This window comes from Cydia fagiglandana, chromosome 6 (genome assembly GCF_963556715.1).
Source record: "Cydia fagiglandana chromosome 6, ilCydFagi1.1, whole genome shotgun sequence".
NCBI lineage: Eukaryota > Metazoa > Arthropoda > Insecta > Lepidoptera > Tortricidae > Cydia > Cydia fagiglandana.
Genome location: NC_085937.1, coordinates 19,915,793 through 19,938,846, shown reverse-complemented (window position 1 = coordinate 19,938,846; position 23,054 = coordinate 19,915,793). Strand labels below are relative to the sequence as shown.

The following is a 23,054-nucleotide window of genomic DNA, read 5'->3' as shown; positions in this document are numbered from 1 at the left end:
TTATGACATTTTCGACAGCAACACAGTCGGCAGTATTATCGCACTGCAGTAATGCTGGTGTAGTTCGAACGGTACTTTTAGGTTGTTTTATTAGGTCCCAGAAGTTTGGAGTTAAGTCTATGAATAAATTTATGTAATACTGTTCTGTATATAAATTACAGAGTTTTCTTGTTTTAGGAGTGAGTTACAAATGATAATGGGTAAGTGAATATATAGCCTAATTCAAACAATACATTTAAGAGATCACTGCGGTATGATAACGATCGAAGTGACACACTTTTGATACTGACAGATCGTTATCGTACCCCAGTAATCTTATAAGCATTTTCCGAATACGGCCGATAAGCGGTTTACCGGTTTTTTACAAATGCATACTCCTATTCAATTATTTTCTTTCCAATTCAGAATATTAACCAAAGTAATATATATATTGTAAATACAGATGTCAATAACAATGAAAAAATCAACGATGACAAACTGCCGTATTCGAACTTCAAGATATTAACAAGAGTCGACACGTACTAGATCCATTCTAGATACGTTATAGTTTAGATATCAACTAGTTCTCTTTTGCAGCGCAATTCGGGCAACCAATGTCACTTTTACGTTAGATAGAGTAAGATATCTATATTAGATGTGAATTGGATCTCTAAGTCATATCCTGTGGAAAACGTTCAAGAGTATCTCCAGAATCGCGCAATTATCAAATTTGACAGGTTAGATCTTAAACATATCGTTATCGTATCTTGGTGATGACGAAAAGATATCTAATAGATGTCTATTTTAAAATACGAATCGGGCCCCAACTCTGGCCAACGTGGGACACGAACTCACATCCTTGGATTGCTGGTCCAATGCGTTACCAATTCCGCCGGCTGACCATCTGTCAATCAAAGACATATGTAACTTCGTATAAGATAAATAAAGTCTAAGAAAAAAACGTGCCTCGGAAATCAGGAAAAAGTAATTCTCGGATAGATGGCGCACACACCTTTGGCATACGATTGGCTAGATGGCGTGACGACACCGTTTCATATTTAACAATTTTAACACATAGATATCAGTGAATGAACATGGGTCAAAATGATATAAAAATAATAAAATCATTTCCCTATATATATTAAAAAAAAATTGATAATTTTATACGTGTTATTTTGAGCTATAGTCGTGTGTCGATAGAAGGCAGTAAATTTACAGTGACTACAACATTTCCTATGACAGGACCCCTCTATACTATCTATTATTTTTGCGTCAATCAACGCGAATTTAGTCATTGCAACTGTGACAACGTCACTAGCGACATCTGCATTCTAAGGTTTACAACCTTTAATGACGTGTGTGTGTGTTTTATTTTAATGTGGTACGTCCCACGATAAAAAAAGGAAAAATATATTAACATTAACCAAGGTATTTTCCAGATCACAAATAAACAGCTCAAATCAACCGCCAAGAATAATAGTTTCTATTCAACACATAAGTGAAACTTTTCATTCATAGAAACAGTTCAAACGGTTCTTTTAAAATAACAATCGTATGATCAAAGATATCAAAACGCACCTGGGTTGTTGTTAAAATCGCATATCGAGCTGTCGACTCCACCGATCTTGTATCTGGGCATTTTCACTTAAAACTGTACCATTTACTTTTTATCGAAAATCCATCAGCTTTTGGGTTATTTCTGTTATTAATCTGTCTGTCTGTCCGTCCGTATGTCACACCATCTTTTTTCGAAACTATAAGCACTATACTGTTGAAACATGGTAAGTAGATGTATTCTGTGAACCGCATTAAGATTTTCACACAAAAATAGAAAAAAAAACAATAAATTTTCAGGGCTCCCCATACATAGAACTCTAACCCAAATTTTTTTTTTCATCAAACCCATACGTGTGGATTATTTATGGATAGGTCTTCAGAAATGATATTGAGGTTTCTAATATCATTTTCTTCTAAACTGAATAGTTTGCGCGAGAGACACTTCCAAAGTGGTAAAATGTGTGTCCCGTACGGTGGGCTGATTTCATTTATGTAGAACTTAAGTAGGATTTGGAATAGGTTTTATAATAATTTTCATAATAAATTATATGGCAAATACAATTTTTGAATATCGGTATTTTTATAATTTTTGTTTTACTTTTGAAATATTTACAGTAACACTTTTTATTGAGGATAAATATATTAACCATTATAATGGTTACCTATCTATTTCTTAGTGAGATTATCCATTGATTTTACTTGGGCGAAGTTGAGCAACAACGGTGAAGTTAGGTTTAGGTACTTTTATTTTCAATAAATGCAACATTTATGTCAGGATTTGAATATGAGTATCAGATTCACGCTTCTGGCTTATTGCTTGGCAGTATTGATTGCTTGTCAGTGTGTATTGATTGTCAGTATTGGTCACTGTAAGGTAAACGTACACGCTAATGCCCAATAGATGACACCTTGCTGTCACCTCTATTGACAATGACTTAAGTTTCAAGATGATACGTACTGGGACCGCGTCGAGCACCATTACGTTTACCTTACCAATGTGCGAGGTACAATTAAGTGTGTACTCAGTTTGCTGCTGTAGTACAGTCAAGGAATTAAAATTCCGACCCATTTCGTACTTTGTCACAGTGACAACCGTATGAGGTCTCTAGCGGCTTTCATATTGATTATCACTGTGACAAAGTACGAAATGGGTCGGAATTTAAATTCCTTGACTGTACTTCAAAATTGTCTATTACCAAAGACATATGTAACTTCGTATAAGATGAATAAAGTCTAAGAAAAAAACGTAACTCGGAATTCAAGAAAACGTCATTCTCGGATAGATGGCGCACACACCTTTGGCCTATGCTCGGCCAGATGGTGTGACGACACCGTTTCATATTTAACAATTTTAACACATAGATATCAGTGAATGAACATGGTTCAAAATGATATAATAAAAAATATCATTTTATAAAATCCATATACAGGGTGAAATTTAAATCACTGGCCATATTCATTCCCGGCACTGGGTTACACTTAAGGAATCTATTTAGCGAAAAAAAAGAGTACATTTTTTTTTATTTTCATTTTTCAATTTTTAAATATTTTCCACGAGTCGTGGTCACCCTATTACCACAAATGTAAACAAACCTAATAGTAGGTTTTAACAACAACATCAGCAAAACCCTTATCTGACCTTCAATAAACCTTATAATCGTTGCAATAGGGTCCACCTAGTTAGTGTTGGCGATGGTAGGCAGGTTTATCAATTTCGAGGGTAGTCTAAACTAAACCATTCCGCGCTAGCGGTAAACATAACGGTAAGCATAAATGATTAGTCACTCGTCACTCGCCAAACTTAAAATAATAATCGCGCGCGTACTAAGGTTAAAAAAAATGTTTTCGAACCGGGAATATTACGAAGTGGTACGGTGTTATTTATTAAGTGGTGAGTGTTTACGTGGTGCACAAAGATTATACCAAATGGAATCAGTTCCACGCCTTCGCAGACAAGGATTGAATCCAAGAGTACCATCTCGTGGGACTTTCGTTAGTTGCGTAAGTTGATTCAATTTTTTAAATACGCCTGAATGCAAAGATTCCTGAGCTAGTTTTTACTCATTGTTTTAAGCCACGGACGTTTTGTTAATAATCATTAGTCAGAATGTCAGAAATAACATTTTAGATTAAAAATGGATTGCCTTATGAAGGAAAAATTAGCAACTTATGTAGGTAAGCGTCTTCTTATCTCGCTGCAATAGGGTTCATAATTGGTGACGCGATTGCAAACAGCGGGAGGGGCGGGGTGTCAATGACCTTAACTGATAAGAGAGAAGCGGGTGTGGGTAGTTGTCGGTTCACCATAACGTACGAGGTTTTTAGGACAACTTGATGATGAGTTATTTCGAAAAAAAAGTACTGAGCGGTATTAAAAGAAAAAACACGTGTTTAATATTTTTTCGAGTTCTTTCGGGTGTTTCAATTTGGCCAGTGAATTAAATTTCACCCTGTATATTCATTTTTTTTGATAATTTTATGCGTGTTTATTTTGAGTTATAGTCATGTGTCGATAGATGGCAGTAAACAGTGACTACAACATTTACTATGACAGGACCCCTCTACTATCTATTATTTTTGCTTTGCTCATTGGGGTATTGAGGTTTGTCCCAAGTGATTACAGTGATGAAAGCGATGTTAATAAATCAACTTTATACGAAACAGCGCAACGCGTACCAAATAAATGAGGTAACCCGATAATTTTGTATAAAGCACTCATAAGCCCGCCTAAATAAGTCCTCGTTATCCGTATATAAAATCAAGTCAGGAGCCATAATACCTCGTTAGTCTTGTTAATTTAAAAAGCTTGCTCAAAGAGCTTCCCTAATGAGTCGGCCTGAATTTCGCCGATTGGTTGAGTGGTATTCCACTCAACCAATCGGATCAAGATTTTATCAAATCAAATCAAATATCATTTATTATCAGGCAACTAAGGCCCATAGATACATACTTTACAAACTAACATACATACAATAGTAAAAACTTACAAGCTAAAAAAATAAAAAAAATATTTCGGCGACACGGCGGTTTTCAGTTGTGTCGCATGTTCCGGTGTAGGATTTGGCAGATTCCACGGAACCGCCGAAACACCACACCCTTCGGCCAGAAGTCCACCAAAGCAGCAAAGAAGTTTATGGCACCAGATAAATAAATATATTTTTATAAATATTATAGGACATGCGTACACAGGGTGACTAAGTCCCACAGTAAGCTCAAGAAGGCTTGTGTTGTGGCTACTCAGCAAGAATAATTATAATATAATATAATATATAAATACTTAAATATATAGAAAACACTCATGACTCAGATGCTCAGGTAATATTTGTGCTCATAACACAACAAAATGCCCTTACCGGGATTCGATCCCTGGAGCTTCGGTTACCCACTAGGTACAGTCGCCATCAAATATATCGGAGCGGCCGAGGTGCTCAAAAATATCTGTACCTACACGCTCTAACGCCCTGACAATAGAGGCGTGTTCAAATCTTTATGACCACTTTGGCCGCTCCGATATATCTGATGGCGACTGTACCTACGCCAGGCCGGTCGTCAAAGGCATATTAAAATAAATAATGTACGTATATTTCTTACTCCCCTTTAGATAATTGGGTTTGAAAATAAATATTTTTTATTACGTAGCTTCAAGTTTGAAATGTCTGAATGGGAGTTTTTTATAAATAAATAATGTTGTTTTATTACTTACTCCGTTTACTTATTGCGTTTGAAAAATAAATATTTTTTTATTACTTACGTCGCTTGAAGTTTAAAATGCAAGAACGGCATTTTTTTTTTTGAAGACGGCAATTTGTTTTTACAACGCATAAATTGCGGGAATTATGGAAGGCCATGTTTTTTTCGAGTTTATTTGATTTTAAGCTGATGCACTAAAAATATTGATCGAACTTGGCTTGATACACTACAATGTGTCCAATCATTTTACCTAAAATAGTCCGATCAATAGAGATGTTAAACGCCCCAAACATTCATACCAAAAGCCTAATATAAACCCATTAGCCTTGACAGCCGTCGAGACCCATCAGCCTTGTTGGATTTATTATATTTATTCGACAGGCTTTTAAGAGCCGTCGGTCAAACGTACGGATAATAAATTACTATTACGATACAAAAATGCTCGGGAATATAGCACTTAAGTAAGTATTACTAAAACTCAGAATCGCTTGTCGGTTGCTTGGCAACAATGATGAAAACTAGGTAATTAGTGGGTTTGCTATAATGGCGCGGTCACACACAGGACGAGTGGTAAAGAAAGTAGTGAGGGAAGTATGTATGAAGGGCAGTATAGCAGCCGATGACGACTAGCACCGCCACATTACGTCTCTGCGCTACCTCCCATGACACTCTTCGAGGGTGCAATGTGGTCGAGGTAGGCGAATCTACAGGTAACGTATTATGGGAGATAAATAAATAAAATTTTCGCGGCAGATAGATAAAAAAATATCGCCACATATGTCAGGCGAAGTTGCGCGAACCCGTGCGACTTCGCCTGACATATCGCGGAACATTTTGCCCCCTAGTGTATCCCTGGTATAACCCTCAACGACACACTGTTTACCAACATATATGAAGGACAGGACACATAGACAACGCAGAACTAAATGACGCAAAAGGTTCCTAATAGAAAATATTAGCTACAAGATATCGGGTATCAACCTCGCCCAGCAAACAAGTGGACACTCAAACAACCCGTTACTAATATGTGCTCGGTCAATCGGTTTCTAGTGATGTGACGATTGTTGATACCGAAAATCTGGTACCTTGTTAAACTGGTCTCTGTTTAGTATTTGTAATACTTATGTTTATTATAGTGACACAGTACTCGTAATAGTTATTTGTTTTACAAGGGGGCAAAGTTGTTGTTTAATCGCTCGTGCTAATATTGATATCCGAGCAAGTGAAAGATTCCAAAATTGAACCACGAGCGTAGCGAGTGGTTCGAAAAAAGGAATCTTGAGAGTTGCGAGGGTTTCAAAGCTGATGTGGTGAAAAGTGAAATACAGTTTTAAACTATGCTGATTCTTATTATTGTAGGGCAGAAAATTATTGCAATAAGTAATTGTAATTGTAATTGTAATTTATTGTGTACAAATTTTACATAAAATTATTTGCTTACATTACACAGATCGACCTAGCAAAGCTTGTATTATGGATGCTAGGCAACGATATTAAATATCCAGGCCCCCAGGCTTCCAGGGCCCCATGATACAGGCTCAGCCTAGTTTGGGTTCCGCCAGACATTTCTTTTATGTATAAATTGTACTGTTTAGCAATAAAAATATTTTGATTTTTGATTTTGATAACACCCATGACTCAAAAACAAATATCCGTCCTCAAATATCGACGACGGTGCCGCCCTTCCACACATCGACTGAAACCCCTTTTCTACCCTACCTACATATGTCTTACCTACCCTTTGCCTATGTATTACTTATGATTGTTGTAATAAATGCTTTATTGATATTAAATAAAAAATAAGTTCAAAAACTAAAACCCGACTACTGCAAATCGCGCTCTAAAAAGTATGAAACAAGATAGAATTCTTATCTAAAATTATCAAGCAGAAAATATTATATATGTTACCATTTTTTTAATATAAAAATACAACGTAATATAATTTACTGAATTTTTTATATATTTACAGAGATTCAGAGGATCGCCGTGGTCGTATGCCACGATTATAAACTTAAAAGTAATGTGGCGTACGACCACGGCTATCCTCTGAATCTCTGTAAATATATAAAAAATTCAGTAAATTATATTACGTTGTATTTTTATATTAAAAAAATGGTAACATATATAATATTTTCTGCTTGATAATTTTAGATAAGAATTCTATCTTGTTTCATACTTTTTAGAGCGCGATTTGCAGTAGTCGGGTTTTAGTTTTTGAACTTATTTTTTATTTAATTAATTTTGGGGTCATGATTTCGTTACTAACTTTTTGAAGTCACTTTCTATTACTTTTGCGAGGGCGTCCTCAGTACAGAAATACACGCAGAGCGCCGCCTATATCGGGCTACGCCCGACTCCTTTATACTTTATATTAAAAAAACACCATGTATAGCGGCCAAACAAATTTCTTTTGCAAAAACCTTCTTGTATCGCCGTAGTCGCGTAACACGCGGATAGAATCCAGAGCGCTTGTAGATTCATAGTTCGAATCACCTAACCGATAAATTAATGTTTTATCTGGCATATGCAAGCAAAGCCGGGTGCAAAAGCTAACAATATTTATATATTTGAAATGTGCTATTTGAGCTCTTTCCAATGATGTATAACACATCATCATTACTTAATTTTAGTTTTTTGGTTCGTGACTTTATGACCTCTAGAGGGCGCAGTGTTCATTTTTTTGTGACGCCATATAGCCTATAACCAGCGGACGATTAAGACGATTCGAATGACACATCGTTTGTTAAATTATAATAAGTACTTTAGAAGTTATGAGGGAACAGATGAACATACATACATACATACCCACATACATACCGGTCAAAATCATAACCCTCCTTTTGCGTTGCCGTAGTCGGGTAAAAAATATCCGTACTCATCACAAATAAATGCCCTTACCGGGTTTTTAAATTTATTCTAAGCTTTTTTTTTTTATTATTATGAATGGGCTTACTCATGGCCACAGACTAGCTTAATGGCATCGTTCTGTTATAGGGCAGCCTCCGTTGGAGTTTCGAAGAAAACTCTTGAATACAACCCAAACAGTTTATTAAACCCAAAATACACTGCACAAACTTACACACTAAAATATTTAGGATATTACTAGATCTATGTTAAAGAGTAAATTACGAGTGACCATGTTTTTACTGTTATTCGAATGTTTACACAGTAATATTGCTGTCAATGCTTCACCTACATTTTAGTTTTACCTGGTAAGCAAAATAATTATACATGTATATAACAGTTCGCAGACTTTTCTGCTTGTTGAAAAATAATTTGAAATATTTTCTATTTCATTTCCACAGCAGGGTGTTTTAAAAGGTGTTCGTTTGTTTCAGTTGCACGTGAATCGTGAACACGAGATGCCAGCACCAGAGGTAATTGGTTTTTAAATATATATTTTTACAACACCCTGTACGAACGTTTCTCTTTATCTTTTGAAATTAATGATAATGTGCAAAGTTGCAATTTACCCTCTAGAGTAGTCTAGAGTGCAAGATAATTTTATTACAATTTTTATTTGGTTCCTCACGTTGGCTAGAACTGGCTAGAAGGGTAGACCTTTGAAGTGATGATTTTGAATGATATTAAAATAGCATTTTGGATGGACTATTAATTTATTTCAAATACCAATTTAATTTTCGAAATTTACATTATAAAAAAGGGACCTAAGGTAGGTGGGTAAGTTTTATTTATTTATTTTATTAGTTTTAATTTATTTAGTTTATACTTAATTTTAATAATAGTTTATAAGTTTTGTTATTGAATAAATCTCTTATAACTTATTAATATAGAACTTACCGTTTTCACCGCAAACAGCGATTTTCCATTATAAAAAAAAACATTTAATTCATTTGTAAATAATTATTTTTTATAAATAAATAGAATTAAACTAAAATTAAAATCTAAATATAGAAATAAATTAAATAAGTTAATCAATATAATTTATCCCCTCAAGGCATGGTGCCGTAGGCGCTGGCAGCATTTCCTCGCTGTATCGCAGTACTAATGCGTTGAGCGAAGAAGCTGCCAGCTCTATTATCATCGGTAAATTCGGATCACATTTGTATCGGTTTACAGCCAGTGATTTCTTCGCATTGGTGTAGTAAAACGTTATAACGTGGCAGCAAAGTTTGTTTAGGGGCCCGATCCGGTTTTGGAAATAGATATCTATTAGATATCTTTTAGACATCACCAAGATACGATAACGATATGTTTAAGATCTAACCTGTCAAATTTGACATTTGTGCGATTTTGGAGATAGGTACTCTTGAACGATTTCCACAGGATATGACTTAGAGATCCAATTTACATCTAATAGATAGATATCTTACTCTATCTAACGTAAAAGTGACATTGGTTGCCCGAATTGCGCTGCAAAAGAGAACTAGTTGATGTATCTAAACTATGACGTACTTATCTAGAATGGATCTAGTACGTGTCGTCTCTTGTAAATATCTTGAAGTCCGAATACGGCAGTAGGTATTTCGTATGACTTGAAACCCATTTTGTGAACAATTTGCATTTCTTGTACAAGTAAAGGGTAAAAACGGGACCCTATTACTAAGACTCAACTGTCCGTCTGTCTGTCTCTCACCAGGCTATATCTCGTGATCCGTGATAGCTAGACTAGACAGCTATAACGGCAAATACTTAGAACAGAATAAAATAATTATTTCAGTCTGTTGTCTCAGTTTGTTGTATGGAAGCCCCTCCCACACAACAAACGAGATTTTTTTGCCGTTTTTTGCGTAATGGTACGGAACCCTCTATCCGCGAGTCCGAGTCGCACTTGGCCGGTTATATTTCAAAATCATACTCTTGCTCGGGTATCGATATTGGCACGAAGGATAAAAATTTTGCTCCCTTGTACAATAACAACTATTGAAGCTGAAATAAAATTCAAAGTTGTATGCATATTTTAAGACATTGTCCTTTTTAGGGTTCCGCACCCAAAGGGTAAAACGGGACCCTATTACTAAGACTTCGCTGTCCGTCCGTCCGTCCGTCCGTCCGTCCGTCCGTCCGTCTGTCACCAGGCTGTATCTCACGAACCGTGATAGCTAGACAGTTGAAATTTTCACAGATGATGTATTTCTGTTGCCGCTGTTTGTTGTATGGGAGCCCCATTTAAATAAAGATTTAAATGGGGCTCCCATACAACAAACGTGATTTTTGACCAAAGTTAAGCAACGTCGGGAGGGGTCAGTACTTGGATGGGTGACCGTTTTTTTGCTTTTTTTCGTTTTTTTTTTTTGCATTATGGTACGGAACCCTTCGTGCGCGAGTCCGACTCGCACTTGCCCGGTTTTTTTAAGCACGTACTGCCTCTGTGTTGTTATCTGTCTGTATATCTAGGATGTTACGGATAAGATCGTCTGGTTGGGATATACAGTCTCGGTTCGTTGTTCGTTTAGACGCTAAATACCTATCTACAACCAGGCCCCTGTTTCACCAACGTGACAGGTGCGACGAATTGTAAAATCACTGTTGCCGACGTCACAGGCATCCATGAACTACGGTTACCGCTTACCATCGGGCGGGCCGTATTCCTGTTTGCCACCATCATTGTATTATTAAAAAAAACTTTATGATATCGGAAAAAAACAGATATTTCTCTTGCTAAGACAATTGACAATTGTCACAAGAAACACTACAATTGTCACGAAATTCCGACATATAACTCATTACCTGTCAAGAATTACCTACAATTCTTCTAAATCTTTGACAATTGTCAGAAACTTCGCAGGAGAAATATCTGTTTTTTTCCGATATAATAAAGTTTTTTTAAATAATACAATGATGGTGGCAAACAGGAATACGGCCGCACAGTGGTAAGTGATTTTACAATTCGTCGCACCTGTCACCGATGTGAAATAGGGGCCAGGAGATGTTTCTGTTTAAAAATATATTAAGAGGAGGCAAAAGTTAAATTTTTAGTGCCCTTGCCTAGAGCACTATTTCTATATTAAATGATTCGCTGGGATAGAGATGAGTATTTACAATGAAAGAATAGAATATTTACAATAATTAATTACAATTGCATTAACAAATAAGATTTAGGCTTCAGGCACATTCAGTGCGGATATGATGGTCGTTCTAGATTGTCTACGTCAGCGGTTCTCAAACTTTTCTGGTGACGGAAACCTTTTGGCAAGCGAAATATTTGACGGAACCCCAAATTAAAAATTTTCGTTCATCACTGTGGACCAGATATACCTATAGAAGAGCTGTTTTTTTTTTCTTATTATTACAAGTATATTTTCGCGGAGCCCCAACAGAGGTTTTGCGCAACCCTAGGGTTCCGCGAAACACACTTTGAAAATGGCTGGTCTACGTGACAGCGTGATAAAACGGTGTCCGTCACTTTCTATCCAGTAGTGTTACAAAATGACGGTTATTTTATCACGTACATAAAACCACCCATAACACGCCTGAGTTAATGGTTTTTTAATGAACACAATCGACACGGTCCCATAATGTCAACGTGACGGTGATTGGCTGATTGAATCATTCTACTGCATAATTAATGTGACACGGGTTCAACGAGGGTTTGTTTTGTATTCAATGATCTAGTGTGGTTTGAGGCATGAGAATAACGTAAATGAATATTATAGGACAGGGGTCACCAATACGTTTCTTCGGGGGTCCGATTTATTAAAATAATATGACCATCGCGGTCCGTTTCTACTTGAGTTTTGGTAACATTCCATTTCTAACCGCAGCTGCATTACTGTCAATTTTACTATGGAAATTGACAATGACAGCGACGCGTTCAGTACCGGTAGTGCAGCTGCGGTTAGAAATGGAATGTTACCATTTATTAAATAAGTATTAAAATAATATAGGTCGGCGGTCCGGATCCGGACCGCGGTCCGCCATTTGGTGACCCCTGTTATAGGACAATCTTATACAAATCGACCTAGCCCCACAGTAAGCTTAAAGGTTTGTGTTATGGGTGATGGCTAGATGACGATATACATATAATTGTAATAAATAAAGTTAGAGCAAGAAAAGTCCACAAACCATATAATGAAAAGCATTGAAATACGATGGTTATCCACATAAAAATATTTCTTAAATAAGGATATTAGCAACCATGATATACCTAATAATCCACAATGTATAATTGGTGAATTATCGCAAAATTTAATCAATAAATAAATGTATCAATAAACATTTTACATAGGTAGGTTAGGTTCGTTAGGTATCTTCAAATGGCCGAAGCTCACGGTGGTCTGGCCCTAGGCCATAATTCAAAATATGTTATGTGTTATTTTTAAGTGTCAAATGCATTAGTATTATTCACTAATAAATGTACTTTAAGGAGGTATAAATAGGGTACATCGCCAATTACTAGCCACCCCCCAATTACTGGCCACTTAATTTGATTTCTATTTATAGGTGAACAAAGTTCATTTTAGTATATAAGGTACGAAAATCCAATTATTAGCCAGTTTTCAATTACTGGCCACCTATTCCAAAAATGAATTCTATTTACAGATAAATAAAACTCATTTTCAGTATAAGGAAAATGGCCAGTAACTGAAATTTATCCACAACCCACTCGTTCAATAACTGGCCGCCTCTTACAAAAATGAGTTCTATTCACCTATACACAGAATTCATTTTAGTATAGGTGGCCAGTAATTGAAAACTGGCTAATAATTGGCGATGTACCCTAGATCCTGGATAACTCATTATTTTCATTCTCTAATTAACGTCGAAAGTGAACTGAACTCCCGGTTGTACGCGCTCTCTTATCGGCAACTAATTAAGCGATCGGTCATTAGTGGTGAATTTCTGCTGAATTTGCGTATTTACTGATTATTATGAATATGGAGCTTCAAGAATCAGGTATGTAGTTTTGTTTATCACCCTAACTTTCACTCTTTTTAGAAAAACATAATAATAATAAAGGGTCTACGCCATGACAAATTGTAATGAGATTTGTTTTAAATGTTATTTCTTTACTTGGAGTTTTAGTTATTTTATTAATCCAACGTAATGACAAGATTTATACCAGTTTAAAGCTTATTTTTTCTAGATTTATAATCATGAAAGTCTTGCTGCGTAAACTTGCGTATTTAGTTTTTAAAAGCCTGCTACGCCTGCGTAGCCGGCTTCGTAGCAGTGCTACAAAAATAATACGTAACGAAATTCACTATTATTTTTTTATTTTCAGATGATAAGTACGTGGGATCCTTTACAAGAGGCTTCATATTTGAACTCTGGCTATCTTTCAGTGGTTCGGACAAAGATAAACGTCTTCAAATTATGCAACATGTGATAGAAATGATACCAGATGCTGAAAACGTGGACACCAACAATTTGGATAACATCATAAAGTATATTTGTGAACGAATTACAGTTATTTGGAAATCCGCTTCGCGAAATAAGTCTGCGGTTCTCAAGAAACATTCTGAGTGGCTTAATAAAAAGCAAAGTGTTAATATGCCAAAAATAAAATCGGGGGCCGATAAGTCCTCAACTGTTCAATTCGTTCAAGAATCATCATCGCCGGGAACCTCATCTGCAGTTGGACGACCTAAAAAAGAGTTTACTGCTTGTAGCAAGCGGTCAAAACGCAGAAGATTAGCAGCACTAGCTGATCTTGATGGATCAGCGGTCAGCGATTTAACGAAGGCATCAGACAACGAGACCAAAGAAATAAACCCTGACGACGTGCTTTCCCTTCTGACAGGCGCTAAGCTCACCAAGCATCAATATTTGTTACTGCGTGAGTTTATCAACTCGCGAAAAAATCCTGTTTTACCTTCATATGAAAAAGTTCTTAAAGCAAAGAAGAAATGTTATCCAGAAATCATCAGAGTTACGGAATCAGCAGGCGAAGTGGAATTGCAGAGTTTATTGAATCATACTGCATCTCGCATAGTAGAACTACAAAACGAAGTTTTAAGTACTATACCAGAGGAATCGATGGGTGATGTTACGTTAATAGGAAAGTGGGGTTTTGATGGAAGCACTGGCCATAGTGAATATAAGCAAAACTTCGCCAGTTCAGATGTGACCGGAGACGGAAGCCTATTCGTAACATCGTATGTACCTCTTCGATTGATTTCAACCACTTCATCATCGGATGACGCCGTGCTGCTTTGGAAAAACCCGCGCCCATCGTCGACTAGATACTGCCGGCCAATTCGATTTCAGTTTATTAAAGAAACTAAAGATTCGACTGTTAACGAACAAACATACTTTCAAGAAAAAATTGAGCAGCTTGTGCCTACGATAGTGAAGTACGGAGACGGCAAAGAAATAAACATAAATCACTGTTTGCAACTCACCATGCTTGATGGGAAAATATGTGCCGCACTCAGTGGCACTTCCAATGCAACGTGCACCCTTTGTAAAGCTGTGCCAACTCAAATGAGAGACGTTCCTTCTAGCATAGAAAGGCCTATTGATTTTAGTAAATTGGAATTTGGACTCTCGCCGTTGCATGCGTGGATTCGGTTTTATGAATATTTTATTCATTTATCGTACAAACTTGAAACAAAAAGATGGTACGCTACATCAGAGGAGGATAAAAAGCACATAGCTTTGAGAAAGAAAAAAATCCAGGATGAGTTTCGGCAGAAGTTGGGTCTAATTGTAGACAAACCACGAAGTGGAGGGAGTGGCACATCCAACGATGGAAATACTGCGAGGAAATTTTTTAAGCACTCTGATGTGTCTGCTGAAATCACAGGTATCCAGCAAAGCCTTATTGAACAGTGTGGAACTATTTTGGAGTGCATATCGTCTGGTTATACAATCAATGTAAGAAAATTTGAAGAATATGCCACAAAAACGGCTGGCCAACTCATGGATGCATATGGCTGGTATCCTTTGCCTTCATCAGTACACAAAGTGCTTATACATGGTGCCATCATTATAGAAAACGCTCTAGTTCCTATTGGAGAGCTGTCTGAAGAGGCAGCTGAGTCAACAAATAAAAATATAAAGATGTTCAGGCGAGACCATACCAGAAAAATGTCACGAACCCACACCAACGAAGACCTTATTCACAGGCTTCTTTTAAACTCGGATCCATTAATAACCTCCAAGAGGAAATTGCCGCGTAAAAAAAAAACTACACTTTCTTGTAACGTATTAAGCTTATTAACTAGTACTGAATAGAATTTAATGCTTCACTTATTGTTTTCGTTTGCTTTACTGTTATCTTTTCTATAGAAGTATACTCGATCTTTATGATTGATTTTTCCATTTAGTATTAAATTTTTTTTGCCCGCGGACAGCGAATCGGGGCAATTTTTAGGTTAGGTATTTATTTGTATTAGTTTAGTTATTTTGTTTTAGTGTTTCTTATGCATTTTTAGTATGTATTAATAGTTAAAACTAACAAAGACTTCAGGTTTTTTATGATGTGATTTTTAATGGAGAAAAGTTTAATATACTTATCATGTTATATACTGAAACAAGTGTTTTATTTTATTAAAAACAATATTCGTTACATCATATACTCATTCCCGAAAAAAAACTACGATAATTAACATTTTTTTAATTATGGCCGCCTTTACAAGGCGCGCCGACCACCGTGCGAAGGCCAAACAGCAAAGAATAGGAGCCCCGCGGAAGCGGGGCTCCGTCGACATCGCTATAAAGTTAAGATTAAACGGAAAAAAATAATTCGGGCATTTTGCGTTCTAGTCCGTTTGCGATGTAGACTAATTGCGATTTAGGCAAAACAACACACTAGTCATTTTGCGTTCTAGTCCATCTGCGGATAACCCTTTAAATTGTATGAGCATTTTACTGGAAATAATCAATTGTTTCGGCTCGATTCGGAAAATGAATTAGATTTCTACTAGACTTCAACAAGTTACGATATGGATAATTTAAAGATATTTGTAAGATATGTCAAATTTGACGTTTCCGCGATTCTGGAGATCCTCTTGAACGATTTCGACAAGTTATGACTTAGATATCCAAGTCACATCTAGTCGATATCTAATGTGTAGATCTAGTTGATCTCTAGATCGTCTCTAGATCTTGTGATTATCTCGAAATCCGAATACAGGCATTTATTTACCTACTCCTCCCCCGGGATCTACTTTATAAGACCCCACAGAGACCATTAGAGACACGTGTCAATCGGACAAATACCTACTACCTACGCCCAAATCCAAAACAGGAAAACCGAAAATAGGAATTGCGTATTTAGTATTAACTCTCAAATATACCTCAGTGCTGCGCGCTGTGTGCTGCGGTGACACCGCAGGCACGTTTTAAACAGACTGAACTGTGTTTAAGAGGCAACATGAGTGGTAATTTCTGCATACAAACGTACTCGACTGTTTCCTCCGTGGGTTTTGATGCTAGAGCAATATTTTTTTCAACACAGATTAATATCGTCAATATCTGTGTAGGAACGTTTTGATTTTTTTGATATTTTAAGGCGCTCGAGCCCTTCAAATATGGCCAAAATGGCCTAATTGACTATGCCGCAATGAGAGGCGTAGTATACAAAACTGATATCAATTAGCCAAAAAAGCAAAACGGTCCAACACAGATAATTTCATAATCATTTTTGATTTCCAAGTTTGGTTAGGATTGGTTAAATTTTGGAGGAGGAAACAGCCGAGTACGAAACCTCGATTTTTGAGATTTTTACGCGGGATTTTTCGCCTTTTCCTTATCGCACTAGTTTTAGGAGCCGCTTCCGTTAGCGAGACGGGTATATTTACCTAAAATATTTAAAACTCAGCTCCTGTTTCGTCTTAATTGGAAAACGGAACGGTCCTTGAGAACTAAATTAGCGCACACCTAGATTAAATAAGCACCTACGCGTCTTCCCCCTTATTCATAAAACTTTACGGGCCTAATTTTGTTAAATTACTTATGTTTTAACCCTTTCTAACAAATACATAAGTCTAAATGACAGATAAAGACAAAGGATTTATAGCTAATTCAGGCCAGTAACGCATTTATGAATAACGCCTTTACGTAGGTACCAGGTATACAGTGGCGTGCAGTGGAGATAAGACTTAAATCGGGCTCTAGAAGAGTCATTCTTGAAGGAATGTAACGCAAACTATAAAAATCGGCAACTTTTTTTTTGGTCATTTTGTATGGACTGCCTACCCTAGTGCCTACCTTTTTTTGTATGCACTGCACGCCACTGCAGGTATAATAAACCATCACAAGGGAAAGCACAGTCGCCATCAGATATATAGGAGCGGCCAAGGTGCTCACAAATATCTGAACACGCCTCTATTGTCACGGCGTTAGAGTGCGTGTTCAGATATTGTGTACACCTTGGCCGCCCCGATATATCTGATGGCGACTGTACCTATAGTAGGTACTAGGTAGTCAAATACCTTCCTTTTGACAGGCATCACAATGACGAGAGATTTGAATGAGTTATATTTTAGCTCAATGATATCAGAGTAGACTACGAAATTAATTCTCAGAAAGCGGGCAATATTTAAATATCTGGGTATAAATGGAATCTTCATCGCAATATAGTTTTATTACGCTTGTCTAAAAATATACTTTAAGGTACGCATCTCCTAGGTAACAAGAAGAAAATAACAGCTCATTTTAATAATAAGTATCCCTTTCAATTGTGTTTCCCTTTGAACACCACGCCTGTCGTGTCCGGGCGCGTATCGTGAACGTTGTATGAACCTTGTAATGAAAGGTATGGTATTTTCATAATCGGAAAGCTACATACGCACATGTAATCCTGGACAAGCGCTCTTTAAACCAGCCATGTTATCCAAATCTCATTATCATCATCATCTCAGCCATAAAACGTCCACTGCTGAACATAGGCCTCCCCCTTGGACCTCCATACGTGCCGGTTGGAAGCGACCCGCATCCAGCGTCTTCCGGCGACCTTAACAAGGTCGTCTGTCCACCTTGTGGGTGCACGTCCTACGCTGCGCTTGCTAGTCCGTGGTCTCCACTCGAGCACTTTTCGACCCCATCGGCCATCTTCTCTGCGTGCAATGTGGCCTGCCCATTGCCACTTCAGCTTGCTAATCCGGTGGGCTATGTCGGTGACTTTAGTTCGTCTACGGATCTCCTCATTTCTGATTCGATCACGTAGAGAAACTCCGAGCTTAGCTCCATCCAAATCTAACGAAAAAAAATCTACAGTAAAATGAAAATCAGCCCGTCTGGCATAATATATCGGAACGCATTCATCATATTTATATTCTAACAAAGATGTGTTATGATACTTACGATATATTTGGTCACTTTGGCAGCACTGTACCTGTGTGTGTACTGACCAAGGAGGAGGTTTGGCCGAAGGGTGTCAATACTGTCAATGTCAAATTCTGGCGACACCGCGGCTGGCTGCCTGACACTGCGGGGTATAATTTTTATTTATAATATATATTTTGAAATATATATGCTAGTTTTAAGGTATTAATCTATGTGCCTAGTTGCCAGAAATAAAGATATTTCATTTATTTTATTACATGCATTCATTCCAAACTAAAATGTCATTGCTAAAATTCTTAACAAAAATCTTTTTGTCTAGCAATAATAAAACAAAAAGGCCTAGATATTCTGCCGTATTTGCCCTAACTGAATTTAATTTACTCCTTTGAAATATCAGTTTTAGCAGAAGCTTTTGAGATCACTTAAAAAAAATTGTTGGACTTGGAAATATTTACAAAAAAAATCTGATAGAAGCAGACCCTTTACGACCTTTTAGATGTATCTGGGACCATCTCAATTATGGAACCTTTTATTAAATTTTTATGCAATATTGGGTGAGATTCTGATTGATTATTTTACTTGAAGTATGACTAGATATTAAAAGGATTTGCATAGTATTTTTTATATCTCGAGATACCTATCTGATTTATAAAAGTTTTGGAATTATGCTCTGTTTGTATATATTTGTTAGTCCTTATTCATACTATAGATTAGTTTAGTCAACAGTAAAATATGCAGAAAAGTAAGTAACAACTACGATTTACATTTTTGTAGCCAGTATAGATAAAACCGCATGAAATTCCTTTCAGTAGTTATCGAGTTTATCACGAACATACATACACCCAAACAGACACGGCGGGGGACTTTGTTTTATAAGGTATAGTGATAGGTAATTATCTCATCTCCAATGGAACGTTAGGTATACATCTTTATTTTCCAATATATCCGAAACCCTTATCCCCAATCACATACCTAACTCAATCTATTCTAAGTAGGAGCAGGTATCCTTAAGGGAAATTTAGTGCTTCACGCCAATCGGACGCTCTATTCCATATAATTAATGAATACCAGTCCATTGCTAACGTGCTCTGATATCAAACCGATATTAGAATGATACTATAGTCTGTATCTTTAGGTAGGTATTTAAATAAAAGTAAACAAACAATTTGTACATTTTCGAGTAGTTATAACATTTATTGGTTAACCAACCAAATACGAAACCGCCTGGATCTGTCACCGATCGACCTGGCTTTAACCTACATTATTTCATCTCGTAATGTTTTCGTCGACCCTCAACTGGCTTAAGGACCCATTTGAGGGTAGATTTCGTTTCTCTTCTTCTCAGTCGTGCACTCTTGTCAGAGTGGTCGTGGCTGTTTGGATGACGCACATGGCTGGTCTTCGTTTCCGGTTATGTTGGTGGACTTCAAACTTTCTCTCGCGATGTCTCTCCATTTCTGACGGTTGATGGCATTGCGAGTGAACTCGACTACGGATGACTTCGTAATTTTTTTTAAAAGGACGGTCCATCGCGTAGGAGATCTTCCTCTGGATCTTTTCCGAGATTTTGTTTACTCTTATTTAAATACCTAAAGATACAGACTAAGCTTCTCCCGCGATTTCGTCTGCGTCTAATTATAATGATGATGATTGGTAAAAACTATCCCATGGTTTTCTCGGGGCCTAAACTATCCCGCACTACAATTCTGAGCGAAATTACAAAATTTCACGAGATTTGGTCAAAGAAAGCATTTATGTCCAAGCTGAAAAGGATACCTTCAATAACTCTCGGTCGAAAACGGCCATCTACGAAAACATCGTAGGTAGGCGTTAGGTTTGTTTTGGCATATCTGTGTTATCTGGTATGCAAAACCATTGCCGATTTTTTTCAACCATGGCAACACTAATGTTCATGAAAACAACTGTGAAAAAAGGGCCTCTGTTTACCGTCAGCTGTCATTTTTTAATAGGAACACATTAGGTACAAAATAGACACAGACAACGATACTCTTACCATGAGTTGTTAAGAGAATTTGCTAGGGGCCGCATAAACTCGCTGAGCTAAGATGAGCGAGATGCAATAAGTCAATCAAATTTTACATGTATCAAAAATGCAAAACCAGTTGCATGTTGTATGTTTACCCGCATTACGCGCAATTAAATTTGCAAAATTTAATTGATCACCGATATAGTGCAGATATTTAGCTGAAAATATAATAGTTGTTCGTTGACTGCTAGTGAGTATACAAAGTCGCTAGCGACAACCGGCCGCAGTAAACTCGTGGTAGGGGTACCGTACAGTAAACTGTGTGTACCCGCGACGCGCGATGAAACATTACTGTTTTAAACTCGTTAAAAACACCATTAACGCGCGTAAACAAACATGGCGGATGGCGCGCTTCCACAGATAGAGTAATGAAGCTAGATTAAAAATGATGATGATGATGCATTCCTGTTATCCCTCATTAGGGACATAGGGCTCAAAAAGCGCTGGTGGCCTACCGGTAAGAGCGAGCGACGATCCGGAGGTCGCGGGTTCAAACCCCGGCTCGTACCAATGAGTTTTTCGGAATTTATGTACGAAATATCATTTGATATTTAGCAATCGCATTTCAGTGTTTAGGAAAACATCGTGAGGAAACCGGACTAATCCCAATAATTCCTAGTTTACCCTCTGGGTTGGAAGGTCAGATGGCAGTCGCTTTCGTAAAAACTAGTGCCTACACCAATGCCTACACAAATCCCAGGAATTGGTGTAGGCACTAGTTTTTACGAAAGCGACTGCCATGCCTGCGAGGTCTCAACCTCATGTCACCTGTATTTATTTTTAACAACCTGGCCCTTATTTCACCATGCTGACAGGTACGACAATTGTCAAAAAAATTACAGACCTCTGTTTCACCACGCCGACATTTGTCAGTAACATTATGTCGAATAACAATGGGGTTGGCAACTGTCAAAGGTTTGCATAGATAGCGCCATCATAGCTTGCCCCTTTTTCTATGAGATTTGTCTTAAAGAGCTGGCATCCAGGGTATTAAAAAACAAAAAATTGACACAATTCTAGGGATTGACAGGGCAAGCTATGATGGCGCCATCTGCTAAAAACTTCCACCGGCCAACCCCATTGTCACGTGACAGGCGACAGATGACAATTTCGTAAATTGTTTTGTATAGAACTTCCTAAAGATACAGACTACAGGTAGGTACGAAGGTAGGTTTGAAGAACGACTTGCGTTGTCTATGTAAGTATTACAATATGTATCTGCTGGGTTTCAACAATAGACGCACTGTAAACAATCCTATTGTTACGCACGTGTTTTAAAATAGAAGCATTGTACGTCAGTATTGTCTAGGTTAATAATGAGTAAAAGTAAACTTTACTCTTTGTAGGTACTACGTGTTAACACAGAATAAGAATAGTACAACCGTACAGAAAGGAAACTTCCTACAAAACCGAAGTTTGACAGCGGTTCAGGGTCGAATCTTGCTATCTCTTTCTAATATATGGCACTATCCCTTTCGGCTATTTAGGGTTGTCAAAATTCAAGTGATCATCTTATCTGTGGCCGTGCACGCAAAAGGAAGTCAAGTGGTGCCAACCCTAATAATTGCTCGGAGCAATGCTGAGCCGAGCAGAGCCGAGTTTGGCCGATCTCAGGAGTTTCGCACCCCTGGTGTTAATTCAAACACAAATCACTAAACGAGACGGCAATATGTATAATTATGCGCGTGCGATAGAAAAAAGAAATGTCCGGTCTATGTACGAAATTCCTCTAGAAAAGCAGTCTTTCTTTAGTAACTACACTTTGGGTCGTAAAACACCTTATATAGGTAGAGTAATTCGTCAATAACTGGCCACTATTTAATAACTGGCCACCTTATACTAAAAATAAATTCTAGTCATTTAATTAAACATAATTCATTATAGTATAAGGTGGCTATTTATTAAATGGTGGCCAGTTATTGAAACCTTATACTAAAATGAATTATTTTTATAGGTGAATAGATTTTTTTTTAGTATAGGGTAGTATATGGTGGCCAGTTATTAACCAGTGGCCTGTTATTGACGATATTTATTTTATTTATTTATTTAGATATTTAATTCAGGCAACACGGCCCATATTACAAATACCTTACAGACTAACATACATATGATATACCCTACTTGATAATATTTCTTAATGAATTCAGTCAGTTTGCGTGCCATTTCAATCATTTAATTAACCACGCAGTAATTAAGTGCAGACTATCCCTTACGCCACCCTCTTTTTATCAAAGTGATACATTACGACGTGTTATATCAAAACAATAGAACTGGTTATTACTAAGTAAATGCTAATATTTGGGTTACGCAAATATTCTACTGTCGCCATCACATATATCGGAGCGGCCAAGGTGCTCACAAATATCTGAGCACGCGTCTATTGTCAGGGCGTTAGAGTGCGTGTTCAGATATTGTGAACAGCTTGGCCGCTACGATATATATGATGGCGACTGTACATTTACACACACATTCAAGTGTGTTTTTTTATATTCAATAAATACCATTTTGTATCGTATGCTAGAATCCACTATGTTACTAGTGTCGCGACTGACGGAAAGTGTATTGCTCAACAATTACAACTAAATAT

General features: G+C 37.2%; 1 protein-coding gene across 1 annotated transcript in view; it reads left to right on the top strand.

The window, feature by feature from the left end:
* The first annotated feature begins 8,538 nt into the window (after positions 1 to 8,538).
* LOC134665421 (somatostatin receptor type 2-like) overlaps positions 8,539 to 23,054 on the top strand; it is a 28,871-nt gene continuing 14,355 nt past the window's right edge. The window contains exon 1 of the mRNA XM_063522384.1: positions 8,539 to 8,603. The gene's annotated coding sequence lies outside the window, so the exon portion shown is untranslated. The remainder of the gene's footprint in view (positions 8,604 to 23,054) is intronic.